This window comes from Triturus cristatus, chromosome 8 (genome assembly GCF_964204655.1).
Source record: "Triturus cristatus chromosome 8, aTriCri1.1, whole genome shotgun sequence".
In the NCBI taxonomy this organism is placed as follows: Eukaryota; Metazoa; Chordata; class Amphibia; order Caudata; family Salamandridae; genus Triturus; species Triturus cristatus.
In genome coordinates, this window is record NC_140591.1 from 1,264,152,473 (window position 1) to 1,264,174,804 (window position 22,332).

At 43.7% G+C, this 22,332-nt stretch overlaps 1 protein-coding gene across 2 annotated transcripts in view; it reads right to left on the reverse strand.

Moving 5' to 3' along the window:
* The window catches only part of LOC146805693 (uncharacterized), a 582,641-nt gene that overhangs the window by 160,172 nt on the left and 400,137 nt on the right, over positions 1-22,332 (reverse strand). The window lies entirely within an intron of this gene.

Below are 22,332 nucleotides of genomic sequence, written 5' to 3' on the forward strand. Positions count from 1 at the left end.
TTCCTCCTGTCCTCCATGGTCCATTTTACTGCCACACCCTTCTGCCCTCCCTGATCTGTTGTGCTGCAACTGCTCCTCCTGCCTGCCCCGCGCGGTCTGTTGTGAGGCCCCTTCCCCTGAACTCTCTTGTCTGTGCCCAGGTCCTGACCCTCCCTTCTATCCTCCATGGTCCTTTGTGCATGCCCCTGCACCCTCCTTCTTGCCCATCATAGCCATTGTGCTGCCACTAACCCTCCCGCTTGCCATGCATGGTCTTCTGTGCTGCCATGGCCCCTCCCACCTTCCCTGTGTGGTCAGCTAGCTGCCCCTGACCCCCTCCCACCTTCCCTCCATGATCTGTGTGTATGACACCATAGTCTCATTGTTGCTCTCCATGGTGTGTCTTGTTTCTAGTGCCCATCCTGCCTGACCTCCATGGTCATCCTGCTGCTCCTGCCACCTTGCCCCCAGCCCTCTGTTTCCATGTGCAGACCCCCTATTCCCTCCCTCCTGGCTTGTCTGTTCCATTGTAATGCCCCTGATCCGTCCCTCCTGCCCTTTATGGTCTGTTATGCTGCAGCTTTGTCTGTCCATTATGGTCAGCTAGCTACCATTGCCTCTTTCCCATCTGTTCTCTGTTGTCCATGTGCATGGTCCTGTCCCCTCCCTATTGCTTTCTATGGATTGTTGTGCTGCACTCCCTTCCCGCATGCGCGGTGTGGTGTATTGTGCTGCTGCAAACCCTGATGCCTGCCCTGTAGGGTCAGTTTGGTGCACCTCTCCATGTCCCTCCTGTCCTCTGTTATCCGAGTCCATGTCCCTAACCTAATTCCGCCTGCCTACCATGATTCAATGTACCATACTTGCGAACATTTTGAACTTGGTAAGAGGGAGATTTTGAAAAAAAACTGGGGTATTGATTTTCCCCTTTGAGTTACATTGAAAAAGAGGAGATTGTAGACAGGAGACAGATCAAATAAAGCCCATTTGAGCTTAAAAACATTAGACGTTTCCTGGCTGAAACGGGTCTTTTGGCATGTATGGTTGTACTACGACTGCCTCTTCCTTCTGCCCACAATGGTCTATTATATTGCCACAGCCTCTCTTGCCAGTCCTGTATTGTTGGTTTGTTGCCCCTGCCCCCCTTTCCACTGCCCTCCATAGTCTGTTGTGCTGCCACTGCCCTTCCTGCCTGCCCAGTGTGGTCAAATTGTTGCCTCTGCACTCTCCTACCTGCCTTCAATTTTCAGAGTCCGTGCCCCTGGCCTCTGCCTCTCAACAGTATCCCAATGAATAACTAGATTGCTAACATTCTATATTTATTACAAAAGTGTGGAACGCCTGACGTCATCTTGATGTAATCAAAACTGTAATACCTAGACTATTTCCTTTAGAAATTACATATATGAGACGGTCTTATTTGCATCAAAATTATGGTTAGTGCTCTAAAAAACTAAAATGAGGACATATTTTCTGAGTTTTCAAATAGCGACAAAGAACTTTGAAATTATTTGTAATCTTTATGTTTTTTTATCCAGCTGACCACTTGATTAAATGTTGCACCTTGGCGAGAGGATGTGGTGTTACTTCCAGAGCTGCAGACTTTGCAACTGGGGAACCAGGTTGGAGTTTCTGCTTCAGCTCAACATTCTGTAATTGTGGTCAAATCACTTAATCTCCCCATGTCTACAACCAAAATGAATTTGATCTTGTGTGATATAACCAATGCTCATGTAAAGCATTCCAATACCTGACAAGTCTGCACTATATAAAACTGCAAATACACAAAGAATAAGTGTTTTGCACACTTCTGTCATTGGGCTACATGTGGGCTACATGTGGGTGATATTTGTGCTGCATTTAGGCTCTTTTGTGTCTGGTGGCCATCTTGGGAGATTTATTTGTTATGAAGTTTCCTAATTTCCTTATTTACTGCAGTCTCCTCAGTAGGAAATGCTTTCAGTTCTTTACTTTGATTCCATCAAGAAGGTATTCAGATATGTCACACATTTGCCATAAATTCTGAATGTTAGCACTCTAGTTGCTCATTAGAGCACTGTAGTAAAGCTACTGCTCACCACGGAAGTCTGCTGCTGGTATTAAAAGTGCATGTTTCAGTCTGCATATCAGAATTTTTTAATGAAATAGAAGAGGATTTGAGAAGTCACTCAAAATGTGCCCTAATTTTTCTTTCTTCAACCCTAATCATAATTTCTATGGCAAAATGAACCCCCTCGTCGTGTTCCTTTTTAAATTAAATGTTTTAAGTGTTACCAGTTTATTCCAATCAAGATGGCTTCAGGTGTGCCATACTTTTGTCATAAGTAAGACAGTAAACGCTCTAGTTGTTCGTTAGAACACTCTGGGACATTCTGTCATTGGGCTATACTTGGGCTACATCTGGGTGATATTTGGGCTACATTTGGGCTCTTTTGTCTCTGGTGGCCATCTTGGGAGATTTATTTGTTATGAAGTTTCCTAATTTCCTCATTTACTGCAGTCTTCTCAGTAGGAAATACTTTCAGTTTTTTACTTTGATTCCATCAAGAAGGCATTCAGATGTGTCACAAATTTGCCATAAATTGAGAATGTTAGCACTCTAGTTGCTCATTAGATCAATGTAGTAAAGCTACTGCTCACCAGGGAAGTCTGCTGCTGGTATTCAAAGTCCATGTTTCAGTCTGCATGTCAGAATTTTTTTATGACATAGAAGAGGATTTGAGAAGTCAAAATGTGCCCTAATTGTTCTTTCTGCAGCACTAATCATAATTTCTATGGCAAAATGAATCCCCTCATTGTGTTCCTTTGTAAATTAAATGTTTTAAGTGTTACCACTTTATTCCATTCAAGATGGCTTCAGGTGTGCCATACTTTTGTCATAAGTAAGACTGTTAGCGCTCTAGTTGTTCGTTAGAACACTCTGGGACATTCTGTCATTGGGCTATACTTGGGCTACATCTGGGTGATATTTGGGCTACATTTGGGCTCTTTTGTCTCTGGTGGCCATTTTGGGAGACTTATTTGTTATGATGTTTCCTAATTTCCTCATTTACTACAGTCTCCTCAGTAGGAAATACTTTCAGTTTTTTACTTTGATTCCATCAAGAAGGCATTCAGATGTGTCACAAATGTACCATAAATTCAGAATGTTAGCACTCTAGTTGCTTATTAGATCACTGTAGTAAAGCTACTGCTCACCAAGGAAGTCTGCTGCTGGTATTGAAAGTGCATGTTTCAGTCTGCATGTCAGAATTTTTTTATGAAATAGAAGAGGATTTGAGAAGTCACTCAAAATGTGCCCTAATTTTTCTTTCTGCAGCACTAATCATACTTTCTATGGCAAAATTAACCCCCTCATTTTGTTCCTTTGTAAATTAAATGTTTTAAGTGTTACCACTTTATTACAATCAAGATGGCTTCAGGTGGGCCATACTTTTGTCATAAGTAAGACTGTTAGCGCTCTAGTTGTTCGTTAGAACACTCTGGGACATTCTGTCATTGGGCTATACTTGGGCTACATCTGGGTGATATTTGGGCTACATTTGGGCTCTTTTGTCTCTGGTGGCCATCTTGGGAGATTTATTTGTTATGAAGTTTCCTAATTTCCTCATTTACTGCAGTCTTCTCAGTAGGAAATACTTTCAGTTTTTTACTTTGATTCCATCAAGAAGGCATTCAGATGTGTCACAAATTTGCCATAAATTGAGAATGTTAGCACTCTAGTTGCTCATTAGATCAATGTAGTAAAGCTACTGCTCACCAGGGAAGTCTGCTGCTGGTATTCAAAGTCCATGTTTCAGTCTGCATGTCAGAATTTTTTTATGACATAGAAGAGGATTTGAGAAGTCAAAATGTGCCCTAATTGTTCTTTCTGCAGCACTAATCATAATTTCTATGGCAAAATGAATCCCCTCATTGTGTTCCTTTGTAAATTAAATGTTTTAAGTGTTACCACTTTATTCCATTCAAGATGGCTTCAGGTGTGCCATACTTTTGTCATAAGTAAGACTGTTAGCGCTCTAGTTGTTCGTTAGAACACTCTGGGACATTCTGTCATTGGGCTATACTTGGGCTACATCTGGGTGATATTTGGGCTACATTTGGGCTCTTTTGTCTCTGGTGGCCATTTTGGGAGACTTATTTGTTATGATGTTTCCTAATTTCCTCATTTACTACAGTCTCCTCAGTAGGAAATACTTTCAGTTTTTTACTTTGATTCCATCAAGAAGGCATTCAGATGTGTCACAAATGTACCATAAATTCAGAATGTTAGCACTCTAGTTGCTTATTAGATCACTGTAGTAAAGCTACTGCTCACCAGGGAAGTCTGCTGCTGGTATTCAAAGTCCATGTTTCAGTCTGCATGTCAGAATTTTTTAATGAAATAGAAGAGGATTTGAGAAGTCACTCAAAATGTGCCCTAATTTTTCTTTCTGCAGCACTAATCATACTTTCTATGGCAAAATTAACCCCCTCATGTTGTTCCTTTTTAAATTAAATGTTTTAAGAATTACCACTTTATTCCAACCAAGATGGCTTCAGGTGTGCCATACGTTTGTCATAAGTAGGACTGTTAGCGCTCTAGTTGTTCTTTAGAACACTCTGGGAAGCTGCAGTAGAACACAAAGGAATCAACTGACAGTCTCTGCCCTTGTTGGATGTACATGTTTTACTGAGAATGTCAGACTTCATTCTCACATGACTGAGAAAGATAATGTGAATTTACAGAAAATATGCTCTCAGTTAGTTTATAGATCACCTTCCAAACCTCTGTGGGAAAAGCATGAGAAAATATTTTTCTCTCAAACATGATTCATGATATCACAGCAGAAGGCTTTTTCACATGGTAAAATCACCTTAGAACACACTACAATTCCTAAAATGAGTATGGTACCATCAACAAATGATATAATGTAACTAAAGTCTTAAAACCTTCTATTAAGTGCAATGCTTTTTAACAAGGTGCTATCATGTATGTTGGTCCCAAGATGGCTGCCAACACTTCTTGGATAAAGTACTGACAGCCAATCAGATCTCACGATGAGATGTGTGGTTAGGCTCCGCCCAGATATATATGTGATTTTACTTTTGATTTTCTCAGGAACTACTGAACGGATCAAAGGCTGAAGGAATCATTCCGAAACGCGTCGGCTGCCCGAGATGTGATTGCTGGTATGCGGATGTACACTGTGGCCTGAGTGCTTCCCGAACCTGTGGGTAACTTGGAGCTTTCATTGACACGCGGCGACCCAGCCGTAAGGGGATAGCACCACCGCATGGATGGCAGCGGGCCAGGGAGCTGGAAATCACGTCCAGTTCTGAATGGAGCCACAGCACCTTTAATTGACCACGCACGCCTCGGGGCCCATTGGAGTGTCTTTTAAAATAATTCCACAAACCGTTTTTTCATGGTGGACTACATATCCCAGAATACCTTCAAGGGAGGGCTCATCTGAGCAGCCTATCTGGAGGCAATTGATTGAATAAAAGGTGTGGTCCAAACAAACACTGTGTACTTTGTGAAATTAAGCCTTTGAAGAAGGAATCATTCCGAAACGCGTCAGCTGCCCGAGATGTGATTGCTGGTATGCGGATGTACACTGTGGCCTGAGTGCTTCCCGAACCTGTGGGTAACTTGGAGCTTTCATATATATATATATATATATATATGTATATATATATATACATATATATATATATATATATTTATTTTTTATTGAGGGAGACCCCTAAAGCCCCCCTATAATTTTAATCTAACCACCCTATTCTCTTATCAATCCCTAACCACTAAACTCACTCACCCCTAAACCCTAAAAACACTCTTACCACCCTATAACCTTATCCACCCCTAAACCATATAATCACCCTTCCCACCCTATACCCTTACCCAACCTATAACCCTAAAAACACCATTGCTCCATACCCTTACCACTCCTAAACCCTAAAAATACCCTTATCACCCAATATCCTTAGCCACCACATAACCCTTCAAAACACCCTCACCACCAATACTCTTATGCACCCCTAAAGCCTAAAATCAGTTACCACCCAACACCCTTAACCACCTCTAAACCCTAAAAACACCCTTACCACACTATACCCTTAGCCACCCCTAGTCACTACCCACCCCTAAACCTTAAAAATATCCTTACCACCTAAAACCTTTACCTACTCCTAAACCCTAAAAACACCCTTACCACCCTATACTTATAAATATATATATATTGTATATATATATATTCACTTAAAAAACCATAGGTTTCACACAGGTTATAGTTAGGTGGATATTTCTCTCGTATAAAACCAATGAAATTCCCTCGTTATAGTTAGTTCAGATAACTATAACTCGCACGCCCGCAATCCACTGCTGATGACGTCACATATTACATCACTCAAGACATGGTCAGTGGCATCACTCATGCCATCACCTATGACATCATCCTTGTGATAGAGTGGCGGTCGCGCGAGTTATAGTTATCTGAACTAACTATAACGGGGGAATTTCATTGGTTTTTTATGAGAGAAATATCCACCTAACTATAACCTGTGTGAAACCTATGGTTTTTTAAGTGAATATATATATATATATATATATATATATATATATTCAGTGAAAAAACCATAGGTTTCACACATGTTATAGTTAGCTGGACATTTTACTCGTAAAAAACCAATGAAATTGCCCCGTTATAGTTAGTTCAGCTAACTATAACTCGCGCGCCCGCAATGCACTGCTGATGACGTCACATATTACATCACTCATGACATGGTCAGTGACATCACTCATGACATCACTGATGACATCTCAAATGACATCACTGATGACATCACTGATGACATCATCCAGTGAATGTGTGTTTTTCTGAAAATTAAATATGTTTTATATATGTATATCTCAAGGTTGATAGAAGAATAAATGGGTATATTACTGTCTAAATGGATGATTTCTTTTTGAAAAATTGATTGTGTAACTGACTGATTAAGTGTATCATAGTGAATACATGGCTTAGTGAGTAATATTTAAATATGTAAATATCTGTATCAGTCTCTCACTTTGTGTATAAGTGGCTGCATGGGTTGGTGAGTAGCTACATGGGTGTCTATATAGGTTATTAGTTGGTTTTTTTGAGTATTAGTCTGAGTGTCTGCATGGTTCGGTGGGGGGTATGACGTAGTGCATAGGTGCATGAATGAGTGACTCACTGTTTGTATGTGTTGAACAGAGCATGTGTGCAGGACTGCATGGGTGGATGCGTGTGTGTATTGGTGTGTTAGTGAGTGAATGACTGTCTGAATAGTGTCTTTATGAGTAACTACATATGTTTTAAACTAGTATATGTGACTATTGGTGTATATATGTGAGTATATGTGAGAGGGAGAGATTGAAAGAGTTCCTGTATGAATAAGTATGTGTTTCTATAAGTGATTGTTTAAAAGACTAAGTATGTGTAAGTTTCCGTAGAAGTAAGTGTGGTGGTGTGTGTATAACTGTATATACAGGTGAATGTATGTTTGATTCTTTATTAGCATGAGTGACTATGTGTGTGAGTAACTCTATGGATGAGTGGCATTATGTAACAGGATGTATAGGTGTATGAGTACATATGATGAGTGAGTACATGTATGAGTGACTGTATAGGACTGTTGGTGAATGAGTGGATGTGTATGTTGATCTTAGAATTACTGAAGAGGTTGTTGTAACTGGTATTGGTATGTCCATTGTTTTGAAAATTTTAGTCTCTATTTTTGAATGTGTGTATCAAAGCTTATATTAAGGTGAGAGGAGGTCTGCCACTCTATCACAAGGATGATGTCATCAGTGATGTCATCAGTGATGTCATTTGAGATGTCATCAGTGATGTCATGAGTGATGTCACTGACCATGTCATGAGTGATGTAATATGTGACGTCATCAGCAGTGCATTGCGGGCGCGCGAGTTATAGTTAGCTGAACTAACTATAACGGGGCAATTTCATTGGTTTTTTACGAGTAAAATGTCCAGCTAACTATAACATGTGTGAAACCTATGGTTTTTTCACTGAATTTCTAAGGTTTTTTAAATGCTAATTCCTAACTATAACGTGTGTGAAACCTATGGTTTTTTCAGTGAATTTCTAAGGTTTTTTAAATGCTAATTCCTAACTATAACGTGTGTGAAACCCATGGTTTTTTCAGTGAATTTGCAAGGTTTTTTAAATGCTAATTCCTTACTATAACGTGTGTGTAACCCATGGTTTTTTCAGTGAATTTGCAAGGTTTTTTAAATGCTAATGCTTTTTTTTATTCTTCATTTTTTTCAAACATATTTTTAATTTAATTTTCTTTCATTTTATAAAGACTATGCTTAAATTTTTAAAATCCTTAAATATTTTTTTTTAATATATTTTTTAAAATAAACATGTAAAATTTATTACCAGATTTTTTTTTTTTTTTTTTTTTTTTTTTTAGTACGCGTACCGTAAGCTCACGGTAAGCGTACGGTTTACGCAACGTCCGTAATCTATCTACGCTGCTTGCGTATAGTTACGCAATTTGCGTAGCCGCGCGTACTGCGCGTGGGACGCGTGCGCGCTTACGCCACACGCGCACGTTACGCGGAAGTGCCGGGGAGTGACTGTTATGCGCATGCGCGGAAGCGCGTGTCTTTTTTACGCGCACGCGTACTTTTTGCCGTAAGCGTACCGTAAGCGTACCGTAAGCGTACGGTAGGTCATGTGATCATGAAACACAACTTTTGATTGGTTGAAAGTACTTTCAGTTCTAGAACTCTCCTACACCACACCCATTCCCCTCATTTCTGCTTGTGATCCCTTGGGAGAAGGAGCTGGTTTGTCTTTGGGATACGATGGCAGAACAGCAGAGCTCTTCTGAGAGTGAGGCTAGCACCAGCAGCACTGTCTTGAGGCAGAGAGCGAGGAAAGTAAAGCCTTCTTATGTTTGGGATTATTTTACTTTTCCAGAAGGCCAGCAAAAGGTGAATGCACCCTTAGTTACTTGCAAGCTGTGTAAGCGTGTACTTTCTAGAGGTAATCCTAACAGGAAGTATTCCTTTGGGAATCACACCATGAAGAGACACCTCCAGGATGTACACAGAAGGACACATGGTCATCTTTTTGGAGGTAACTCTTCAGAAAGACGAGCCAGTACATCCACAGCAGCTCAGCCTGGACCATCACCTGCAGGGCTTACTCCTTCTTCTGCAGGTCAGGTGAGCCCTTCATCTGTGGGGGGAGAATCTCCTTTTGCTGGCCCTCTGGAAATGAACCTTCGATTTCGGAAGGTTGATATTCATTGCACATTTTGTAAAGGTCTAATTTGTCATAGGGAGACCAGTGTTTCCCTAGTGAACAACAAAATAGATCAGCACATTTGTAGCTTTGAATGATTTTCCCATGCTTCCTTTCCTCTGTCCCTGCATGAACACAACGGTTCTTTTAAGAGCCAACCTTATCTTCCATCTTTTTTTTACTTGTTTTTAAAAACTTTTTTTTTTTTTTTTTTACCGTACGCGTACGGTAAGCGTACCTTTTTTTTATTTTTTAAAAAAAAACACTAAAAATCATTTATCACAGCCTCTGCTTCTTCCCCCAAAAATTCGCTCCCCCTTTCCATCTAATGCAACTGTGAAATCACCAGAGCAAGACGCAATAAATCTCTGCCTATAATTCTTCTATGCACACAGAGTCATGTTTTCACATTAGTGCCAAAACGAAATTTCTTTGCCAATTTGAAAGCACACTTACTGCTCTTTTTTTTTTTCGGGGCAAGTGTAAATCACTTTTACACACTGACACATTATGAAACCACCATGTGTAACTACAACAAAAACAATTCCCATTTCTATTATTCATTTCTTAAGTTACCACATACATCCCCTCTCAAACTGTAAACTCACCTTTAAAATTAGTTAGTTGTGAAAGAAATGTGACACTCAAACAGCAGATTATCAGAGCCAGGATCTCTGTTCTGTTCACCTCTCTCCTCTCAGCAGAACCAGATAATGGCAAACTTTCCCTCTATTTTTCCACACATATACATGTAAGTTTCAAATCTCAGTGCTTCCCCCTTTTTTTCACATGTATTCACACATTTCTATTGGTTGAAAACCAACCCTTTTCCAAAAGTACCCTGCCCCCAACTTGACTTCTGCCTAGTACCCTTCCCCCAACTTGACTTCTGCCTGCTACCATAGCAACAGCTCATGGAACACTGCTGTGTGCAGTTAGGTCAGAAGTTCGACACACAATGTTTCAATTCCACAGAGCAAGAGTGCTTGACTTTTCAAACCTTACAGCAAATCCATAGTACTGTTCTTTGGTTACACATTTTTTTGTACCAATACAAAACATGCTTCTATTAATTTTCACATACAGCCTAGTTTTTATTCTAGAATGGTATGAAACAGCCAATCAGTTCTTTTTGTTTTAAAAAAATATGTATGCCTCCATTTCCAAACTGTCTTTCTTTTCTTATTGCCATTCTACTGAAAGACACCTCCTGAGTGCATCCAGTTCTCCTTTGAAGATGTTCACAGTGTGGATTGTAGGGCACAGCTATGTCTTCTGGAGTGAAAAGTTTGCAGAGAAAACAGATATGGTGAGAGACCTTGCTTTGCCAAATGTAGACATTAAATGGATTGGTCAGAGAGGGTTAAAGTGGCACCAATTGATGCCATTGGTGAAATCCTTCATTCAAATCCAACACCCTGACCTCATAATAGTGCACTGTGGTGGCAATGACCTAGGCACTTTGACTGGGGTAGGTCTGGAAATGCTTATGAAGGACACCTTTGCACAACTGTTTACACTTTTCCCTAAAACTGCCTTTGTGTTTTCCAACATATGCCAAAGGCAAAAATGGAACTGGTCCAATCATTTCTGTCCACAGATTGACAAAGCAAGAAAGCACGTCAACAAATCTGTTTCTGCTTTCCTCCGTGACTATGGTATGGGTGCCATTTACCACAACAACTTGCGTTATGACATGCAAGACATTTATAGAGGAGATGGTGTGCACTTCAATGATGAAGGGAACAGAGTCTTCCTCTTGAACCTTAGACTCTGCATCGGTACTTACTTGTAGGTACCACTAAAAAAATGACTTCATAAACACAACAGCTCTTTTTAGAGCTCCCTAATTTCTAAACTCTTAAATCTGCTTTTCATTTATCTATTTTTTTTTTTTTTACCGTACGCTTACCGTAAGCTTACCGTACGCGTACCCCGTGATTTTTTTTTAAATCAATAAATGTTTTTTTTGTACTTTTCTGTCCTTCTTTGACCCCCTTACAAATGTTAGGGGGTCTGTAACTCTCCTCATTGCCCCCTTTCCTTGTTTTCACTCTTTTTTTTCAGAGTGAAATACACAAAATGGCGGCCGCCGCTTCCTGGTTTCGACCGATTCGAATGTTTACTAAGATCTAACAGCCAATCAGAATCGCGCTCGCGCACGCCGCCGTACGCTTACCGTAAGCGTACGGTAAGCGTACCGTAAGCGGGCTCAGATATATATATTGATTTAAAGGCTATTTTCTCAGAATCTACTGAACAGATTTACACCAAACCTACAAAAGGCACTTCCTTGACCTGAGGACTACCTCTCTGCCAAATTTCTAGTAATTCTGTTCAGCCGTTCGGGCTGTAGCCCTGTCTAAAGGTCCTATGGAAAAATGCATGGGAAAAATGCGTTTTGGGACCCCCCTTTTATCTCAGCCCCCGCTTGACGAATCCCCCCGAGACTTTCAGGGTAGGAGCGGAGCGTAGCGCCCCACCTATTTTGAGAAATTCGCGAGGATTCGTCGACCGGCGCCAAAGTTATTCAAAATAGAATGTTGAGGTTTTCCTATGGAAACGTGGTCCTAACTATAACTACCTACTGGCGACCGCCAGTAGGTAATATATATATATATATATATATATATATATATTACCTACTGGCAGTCGCCAGTAGGTAGATATAGTTAGGACCTATTTTCCATAGGAAATCCGCAACATTCTATTTGGAATAACATTAACGCCGATTGACGAATTTGTGCGAAATTTTCCAAACTTTTGGCCAGCTCCGGTCCGCTCCTATCCTGAAGATTTCACAGTGATCCGTCAAGCGGGGGCTGAGAAAAAAGGGGGGTCCCAAAACGCGTTTTCCCCATGCATTTTCCCATAGGACCTGTTGACGCAGCTACAGCTCGAACTGCTGAACGGAATTACACCAAATTTGGCAAAGATGTAGTCCTCAATTCAGACTCGTGCCTTTTGCTTAAATGGTGTAAATCCGTTCAGTAGTTCCTGAGAAAATTAGGGTAAAATAGTTAGTGATATCTTTGGCCTCGGAGGATCTGCGCACCCTCCCCGCACCCAGCACGCACCCTGCCGTGCACGACCTGAATGCTAATTGGCTGCCAACACTCTGAATCAGGAAGTGTTGGCAGCCATCTTGTGCCTCAGTAGAACCGAGGCACACGGAAACTGAAAAAAAAAGGCGCAAAATGCGACAAGGGGGCAGGGTAGAAACACCCTGACCCCCTAGGCCTGCTCAGGGTGTCCCACAAGGACCCCCAAGGCCAAAAAAATATATATATATTTTTTTAAATCGCAGGATGTGCATCCCGCTGATGAACCAAAAAAAAAGCACGGACTTCCGCGCTTCGTTTTTATTTAGCCCCCTGGGGGGCCAAGTCCCGGGGGCAAAATGATATTATAATGGGGGTCCCAGAGGGGCCCCCCAGCCCCGGGGACCGCTACCCCCGGGGCTTTAATATGCATGAGTTCGGGGGCTCAAAGGCCCCCCAAGCCCTGCGGACCGCCACCCCCCGGGGCTTTATGTTAATGTCTGTGGGGGGCTCATGGCCCCCCGTAGCCCGGGTACTGCCACCCCCCCGGGGCTTGTTTTTTTTTTTTTTTTTTTTTTTTAAACCTGTGTGGGGGGCTCGAGCCCCCCCCACACGCTCCGGGGACCGCCACCTCCCCGGGGCACGAATTTTTTAGGGTGGGAGCCTCGCGGCTCCCACCCTGCCATTGCAAACTGCTTTGCTTCATTGAAGCAAGAGCAGGGAAACCTGCTCTCGCTTCAGTTAAGCAAAGCAGATTGCTTTTCCACATGGGGAGCAGCATGCTCCCCATGTGGGAAAGCAATGCCGGCTCCCGCAGGAAGCGGGGAGCCGGCGGGACCATGGGGGATTGGGACCCCCCCACGGTCCCCAACGAGATGGCCAGGCCCCGGGGGACGGGGTCCCCAGGGCCAGCAGTGGCCCGGGAGGGGGGCATGCGGCCCCCCTCCTAAAAATGTAAAAAAATATTATTTTTTTAAACGGCCTCGGGGGATGGGGTCCCCGGGGCCAAAAGGGACCTCAGGAAGGGGGCAAGGCAGCCCCCCTCCAAAATAAAAAAATTAATTTTTTTAGATTCCAAAATTCCAAAATATGGCCTCGGGAGGGGGGCAACGCGGCCCCCTTCCCGATTTTTGTTTTTTTTATTTAAAAATAAGAAATTGGGGGCAGGCCCTGGGGGATGGGATCCCCAGGGCCAATAAATTAGAAAAAGAAGGGGGGCTACACAGACCCCTTCTAAAAAAAAAAGACTAAAAAAAAAGACCGGGATCGGGCCAGAGGCCACACCTCCTCCTTACACCACTCTGCAAACGTGCCTCCTGTCGTGTTTGCAGAGGGGGATCTAATTCCCCTTGAATACTGGGGGTCCCTGGGGGCCAACTAGCCCACCAGGAACCTCCAGTATGCACCAGAGGGCTGCGTTGCAGAGAGGAGTAACGAGGCCATGCCCCTTTTTACACCTCTCTGCAACGCAGCTCAGTGGCGCTTACTGGAGGTACCTGGTGGGCTAGTTGGCCGCCAGGGGACCTCTGGATTCAAGGGGACTTTATCTCCCAACTTAAAACGCGCCAGGGGGCGTGTTTGCACAGTGGTGAAGGTAGGGGGAGGGGCCTAAGGTGATACTGTGCAAACACGCCCTGTGGCGCATTTTAAGTTGGGGAATTCATTCCTCTTCAATCCAGAGGTCCCCTTGGGGACAACTAGCCCACCAGGTACCTCCAGTATGCGCCAGGGAGCTGCATTGCAGAGAGGTGTTCAGAGGCCACGCCCCTTTTTACAACACTCTGCAACGCAGCTCCGTGGCGCTTACTGGAGGTACCTGGTTGGCTAGTTGGCCCCCAGGGGACCTCAGGATTGAAGAGGAATTAATTCCCCAACTTAAAACATGCCACACGGTGTGTTTGCACACGTCACCTCAGGCCCCGCCCCCTTACTTCACCATTGTACAAATATTCCTCTAAAATCAGCCGAACTACGAATTCCGATTTACTCACCCAGGGCTGCATCTTTTAGCCCAGCACTGACTATGAAAAGTAATTCTAAGCGTACTTACCAGTAACTTGTACTTCCTTCCATAGGAATCCATTGTGTGGTTTTCACCAGAAAATTTTCTAAGTGTCCGTTTTTGAAACGTACAAATATTCCTCTAAAATAAGCCGAACTACGAATTCCGATTTACTCACCTGTTATCAGGAGAGAACCCTTGGCTGCATCTTTTAGCCCAGCACTGACTCTGAAAAGTAATTCTAAGCGTACTTACCAGTAACTTGTATTTCCTTCCATAGGAATCCATTGTGTGGTTTTCAGCAGAAATGTTTCTGTGTCTATTTTCACAAACTAAATATATTCCTAAAAAATCGTCTGTATGACAAACACATTCTTTCAACTGTTTACAGGAGGTTGGCCAGTGCTGGATCCAGGATCCACCACTGAGTAAGAAAAAGTAACGATAACACTACTTACCTGCTAAGTGAATTTTCTGCCATAGGATAACATTGGAAATTTTCTGTCAACTTTTAAAATACAATAATATTCCTTAAAAATTACTACTGTAACCAAAACGCTTTTACTCAGCTGTTTACAGGAGATGTCCAAGGACTGAATCTAGGATCCAGTCCTGTGGTTAGAAAAGTAATCCATAAAGTAACTAATTGCATTTAACTAGAAATTCACAATGAGCTCAATGTTGCTTTGTGTTTGAAATTGTGTTGCCCGTTGCAACAACTGCAACTACTGTACTTAAAAGTCTGTTGCCTATTTCCCAAGTATTTAAACTAAAGTAATTCATTCTGAGAAAGTATATTTTGTATTCTAATGTATAATGTAATTATAATGTAATTAAAAAAATATATCTAAAAATAGTTTATAAAATGTAGTAAATCAGTATAACAATTAATACATTAAAAATTGTCATTTACAAAACCCTTGAAATTCACTGAATAAACCATAGGTTTCAGGCCTGATATTGTTAGGAATTAGCATTTAAAAAACCTTTGAAATTCACTGAAAAAACCATAGGTTTCAGGCCTGATATAGTTAGGAACTAGCATTTAAAAAACCTTTGAAATTCACTGAAAAAACCATAGGTTTCAGGCCTGATATAGTTAGGAATTAGCATTTAAAAAACCTTAGAAATTCACTGAAAAAACAATAGGTTTTAGGGGTGTTATAGTTAGCTGGACATTTCACTCGAACAAAACCATTGAAATTTCTCCGATATAGTTAGTTGTACTAACTACATCTCGCGTGCCCACAATCCACTGCTGATGATGTCATATATTACATCATTCATGACATGGTCAGTGACATCACTGATGACATCTCAAATGACATCACTGATGACATCACTGATGGGCTGGCATCACCAGAGTGGGCTGGTCCGACGTACGCCACTTCAGCGTAGGAGCGTGAATAAATAGGCCGGGGCTCTGGGCGTGATTCACTTGTGAACTGTGAAGACCAACGACTGTGCCAGAGCGGCGGGCCTCACCCTGCTACGAGGCTGCCGCCATGACTGCGGGTCTCCTCGACACAGGGCCCCTGCGAACCCAGCGGCACAGCACTGCAGACTTATGTCTGTACAGACTACTGCCTTCGATCTACACTGTGGACAGCAGGCATCACAATTCACATGGAGTAGCAATTGCACATGACGCGGTCCAGTACGCAAGATACATTGCTCCCAATGCTGCCCTCTCGGACCACGCATCATGGCAGGGTGCGCACACGCTGAGCGCCAAAGGTACCACTAACTCAGTGCACCACAAGTCATCGACACATGGCCTTACTGAGGCAGAATTCAATAGACAAAAGACATTGCTCCGAGTGCGGCCCCCCCGGACCACACATCATCGCAGGGTACATACACGCTGAGCGCCAAAGGTACTACTAACTCAGTGCACCATAAGTCATCGCCACGTGGCCTTATTGAGGCAGAATTCAATAGACAAAAGACATTGATCCAAGTGCGGCCCTCCCGGACCACGCATCATCGCAGGGTATGTACACGCTGAGCACCAAAGGTACTACTAGCTCAGTGCACCATAAGTCATTGCAAAGAAGAGTGAACAGAAAATCACCCAAAAATACTTATAATACAAAAAGAACAGAAGAATCGAAGTACATTAATGATTACAATCCAGTAATTATGAAGATGTGGAATGCAAATATGGACATACTATATGTTGCAGATAACTCAATTACTGTTCCTCGCATACTATCCAAATAGAAGTCCATACCTGGACAACATATGTGTGTATGAAATACTGCAACATTATAGTTTTAGAAAAATGTTACAGAAAAAATAAATGAAGGGAAATATGCTGTAATTGGATCTGATGGATGTTTCTTAAAGAATGCCAAAGGAAATTTGACTAATCACAGGAAATTAAGTTGTGATACTCCAGATAAGAGAAAGTTTTGCTATTTACCTCTTCTGCAACTCTTCAAACCTTGGAGGACTGACATGGAATTACTTGGAGATTTTGACTGCTACGAAGATTCTTTCAAAGCATGTAAAGATATTGCTACCAGTGAGGCCCACCCGGACCACGCATCATCGCAGGGTGCGCACACACTGAGTGTTTCAGGTGCCACTAACTCACTGCACCACAAGTCATCGCCACATGCACTTTTTAAGGCAGAATTCAGTAGGCAAAAGACATTTCTCCCAGTGCAGCCCGCTTGGACGACAAATCATCACAGGGTGCACACACGGTGAGTGCTTCAGGTGCCACTAACTCAGTGCACCACAAGTCAATGCCTCGTGGCCTTATTGAGGCAGAATTCAATAGACAAAAGACATTGGTCCGAGTGCGGCCCTCCCAGACCACGCATCATCGCAGGGTACGTACACGCTGAGCGCCAAAGGTACTACTAACTCACTGCACCACAAGTCATCGCCACATGGCCTCATTGAGCCAGAATACAACGTAAGCCACAACACATGGTGCCACTAACCCTGTTCAACACAAGCCGGCGAGACGTGGTGCCACTAATCCTGTTCAACACAAACCGAATGATCCCACATGTGGAACTGTGTCCTGAGTGGCAGTGACCCCAAGTCCGTGGCAGCGACCACAGAACCATACTCCCTTTGATTAGTTAGGCATATTTCCATATGCAAGGCCGGCGACACGTGGTGCCACTAACCCTGTTCAACACAAGCCGAACGATCCCACATGTGGAACTGTGTCCTGAGTCCTGAATGGCAGAGACCCCAAGTCCATGGCAGTGACCACAGCACCAGACTCACTTTGATCAGTTAGGAATATTTCCATATGCAAGGCCAGCGACATGCAGTGCCACTAACCCTGTACAACACAAGGCGCAACACGTGGTGCCACTAACCCTATTCAACACAAGCCGATCCCACATGTGGAACTGTGACCTGAGTCCTGAATGGCAGTGACCCCAACGTCGTGGCAGCAGCCACAGCACCAGACTCCCTTCGATTAGTGACGCATATTTGCATATGGAAGGCCGGCGACACGTGGTGCCACTGAACCTAAACTACGCAAGCCGGTGGGGCCACCAACATATGCATGTGGCTGTGGGCCCTTGTTCACCGCTACCTCTGGCCTACACTGCGGTCATCAGGGCTCACAATTCAGATACAGTCGCGGATGCAGATGACGCAGTAGGCAAAAGACATAGCTCCCAGTGCGGCCGGTACGCACCAAGCAGCATCACAGGCTCATACACTTCGACAGTGTATTCTATACATATTTCATCTTTTCATGATACGCCTACATTGCGGTCAGTAGGGCTCACAATTAAAATTAAATGTTGATTCATTAATTACAGAGTCCACTAGGCAAGTAACTATCACAGTCTTAAAACCTACATAATATTCTTTTAGTATCCTAGCTTGAAGAACTTTTTTATATCACTTATAGCTTTAGTACAATCACCAAATTCATCTTCAAGTGCAAACAACACTGCGGGCAACAAAGCTCGCAATTCGAATTTTTGACACGTGGTGCCACTAACTCTGTTCAACACAAGCCGCGATACGTGGTGCCACTAACCCTGTGCAACACAAGCTGATCCTACATGTGGAACTGTGTCCTGAGTCCTAAATGACAGTAACCCCAACTTCGTGGCAGCGACCACAGCACCAGACTCCCTTCAGTTTTATTTGTTGTTGTTTTGTTTAAATAAAATGTTTTATATGTAAAGCTATACATGACTAAGATTATTGTTTGTCCAACAGCACAGGGACAATTCTGGGCCCAAGAAGGTTGTTGGGGGTATGTTGGTAATGTGGGAAGAGGGTGCGTTACCTGCTGATGTGGGGAGAGGCAGTGTGAAAGGGGTATCTCTCGCAGAAAGAACTCTGGTATGTTTTCAGACGCCAGCTGACGGACTGAATCACAAAATGGCTTTTCAATGCTTATGTAGTGTGACTTATGAACAGTTCGCACCCAGGCTCGCAGAGGAACAACTGCGACCCGTCCGGTCGACTCACAGACACCGTACTACGAGCCATCCACTCCCAAAGGAACAGCAGCGTAGTAGCTCGCAGAGTTACAGGCACAGCAGCGTACTAGTTCGCAAAGGTAGAGAGCTGCGAGCCGACGGACTGGCTTCTAACGCTATAGCTGTGAAGTAGTGATGTTGGGAAGAGGGAGCGTGAAAGGGTTATCTCACACAGACAGAGCTCTGGTATATTAAATTGCCCCCGGGACCTTTCTTTATATTTTCACTCGATGCGAGAAAGCGCGCTTTCTGGACCAAGATCTTTCTCCCTACCAAATTTGGCGTAATTCCATTCAGCAGTTTGTCCTGTAGCCTTGTCTAAAGTTTCCTATGGAAAATCCATTGAGAAAACACATTTTCACACCCCCACATAGCTACCTGTCGCAGGCGTACTCTCTGTTGCTGTGCAGGTCAGTGGTCTAGTTGTCAACATGTCACGGCCACTCCCTGAGGGCAGGTTTGCACACACACCACACCCATCCGGCACATGCGTCACAGACCACGCAAATATAATGCATCGACAACGTCACATCCTTTATTGCCGGTGGTGACTGGATGGCAGACGCTCCACGGGTGTCAATCATAAAGAGTCCATGAAAAGTTGCGCAGAGGGTTAGTCGCACCCTGAGCTGTATGGCCATCAGGGGCCTACTACCACATGGCGCGGACTTGACTTGCACAGGGTTAATGCCACCCGAAGCTGATTTGGCCATCAGGGGCCAACCACCACGTGGCGCGGACTTGGGTTGCACAGGGTTAGTCGCACTCTAAGTTGTATGGCCATCAGCGTCCTACCACCACGTGGCGCTGACTTAGCAGCACCAAAAGCTGATGTGGTCTCCGCCATTGATGACTCAGGAATCAGCGACATGTGTGAGATATGCTGGGCCGCAGAGAAGCTGATGTGGTCTCCGCCATTCATGACTCAGGACTCAGCGACATCTGTGAGATCTGCCGGGGCCGCGCAGCTTTGACGAGCACGTGGAGTGCCCACTGGTAGACACTCCAGTGGCAGCAGGTAATTATTTGGTCATGGATGCGCAGGAGCGGCAGTATCTCTCTCTCTCTCTCTCTCTCTCTCTCTCTCTCTCTCTCTCTCAGTTCCCTCTCTTCACTCTCTCTCTCTCACTCTCTTCCTTCCTTTCCTTCTCTTTCTCTTTCTCCCTTCTCCCTTTCTCACTCCCTTTCTTTCCTTCCCTCTCTTTGTCTCGCTGGATTTTTTTTCCTTCTCTGTGTCTCACTCCTTTGATATACGCATTACACACGTCCTTATTTTGTGCTTATTTTCCAGGCTGTGTCGTCGACATTCATGGTACCGACAGGAGTCTTCTGCCTTGTTGTTTTGTGTTCATTTTGTTAAATTTAGTTTATCCTTTATATACACGTTGACAAAAAAAATAAAGTTTGAAAAAAAAAAAATTCAATAAAGTTTTTGGTTGTTACTTAAGTGCTGTGTGACTCTTTCTTGTTCTTATTACTGTTATTTGGTGGTGTCCACCATGGTGTTACATTTTGGGGCAGTTATCGTGGGAATACTGGTGATGTCTGCAGTGGCACCAGCTTCTGAATAGTGTGTTACATTTATCTCAACTGTAGTTGCATTAAGGTGCTGATAATGAGATGCAGAGTAGGCGTTCCCGTGCAAAAACACACGAGGTGCACCTTTGCGATTTATTCTAAATACTAAAATCCTGTATTGAATTGCACTGTGGTAGTGGGTGCATTTACAGTGTACACACAAACTCAATGAAGAAATCTCATTGTATTTATATTGATTGGGAATACACTGTCCAGTTCATTTAGTTTTCTGCACACAAAAAACACAACTTTCACAACAAAAATCAAAAACTGCGATGCAAAACAAATTCCGGCGATAAGCCGCGTTAGCACCAGAGATTTTACACCTGCTTTCTTCTGGTGCTAAGCAGGATGACTACCTGCAGCATGAAAGGGAACACAGCCAAGAGCCACACCTGACCAACCACAGGTGCCATAGAGTCAATGAGCATGATACATGGATACCCATGAGGGCCATAACACTCATCTCAACAACCCCAGGACCGCCAACGCCCCCCGAACCGGCATCTGAGCAAGTATGTCCGTGTGGTCATTGTGTTAGCATGATAGGCACGGGCCCTGCAACATCAAAATCTAGGAAGAATGTCAACAAAGCAGTATCTACATACCTCAGAGACCATAAATGGGGTTGATCTACAACAACAACATACGTTTTGATATGGCTGATATCTACAGAAGTGATGGAGTACACTTTACAGATCAGGGAAATCGAGTTTTTCTGAATAACCTGAAGCTTTGCATCCGCACTTATATGTAGCTTCAACTATTAAACACAAGGGCTCTTTTTAGAGCCGCCTTATAACTGACAACTTAGGTCCGCTATTTTAGGGCCAGGTAACGGCAACTCCCGGACCCTCGCCAAAATGTATTCTCCACACAGCTGTGGCGCAGCGGCCAGACCATCTGACTTTGAAGCACAGAGCTCTGGTTTTGATGACCGGCTCTAGCGACAGCTCAGGATAGCACCATGTGACTGGGCAATAGCTGACTTAATTTCCACGCTGGCCCCAGCGCCTGCAGACCCGTACGAGTGAGTAGTTTGCACTTTACAAATAACAGATTGATTTGAAACGGCAGAATTGAACTTCACACTCCCTCTGTAGCACCCCCCAATCACCCTACAGATGTCACACTATTTAAAACAAAAGTTCCTCCTAGTACGTATGCACACATGCTGACACTACTTGGACAGGTGTGCCGCAGCGGCCAGAAAACATGAGTTCAGAGCACAGGGCTCACGGTTTAATCCCCTGCTCCGGCAGCAGCTCAGCTCAGCACCATGTGACTCTGGGCAATAGCTCACTTAATAGCTCACATAATTTCCAAGCCGGCCTCCAGGGCCTTCAGACCCATAGGGGTGAGTAGTTTGCGCTTTACAAATACCGTATTGATTTACCTTCGCACTCCCTGTATAACACCACCTAAGCACCATATACAAGTTACCGTGTTCCAAACAAAACTTCCTCCTACTACGTATAAAATATTGCTGACGCTACTTGGAAAGGTGTGGCACAGCGCCCAGAGCACATGACTTCACAGCATAGGACACACAGTTTGGGCTCACGGTTTTATCCCCGACTCCCGCAGCAGCTCAATTTACCAGCATGACACTCTAGGCAATACCTCACTTAATTTCCGTACCCCGCACTTTCAGACCGGTAGGGGTCAGTAGTTCAGCGGCTTTATCCCCGAGTCCGGCAGCAGCTCAGCTTACGCCCCCAGCGTCATCAAACCCGTACGAGTGAGTAGTTTGCACTTTACAAATGCTGAATTGATTTGATACGCGCAAATTTACCTTCGCACTCCCTGTATAACACCCCCTAAGCACCATACACAAGTTACAATGTTCGAAACAAAAGTTCCTCCGAGTAAGTATAACAACATGCTGACACTACTTGGACAGATGTGGCACAGCGGCCAGGGCACATGACTTCACAGCATAAGACACACAGTTTGGGCTCACGCTTTA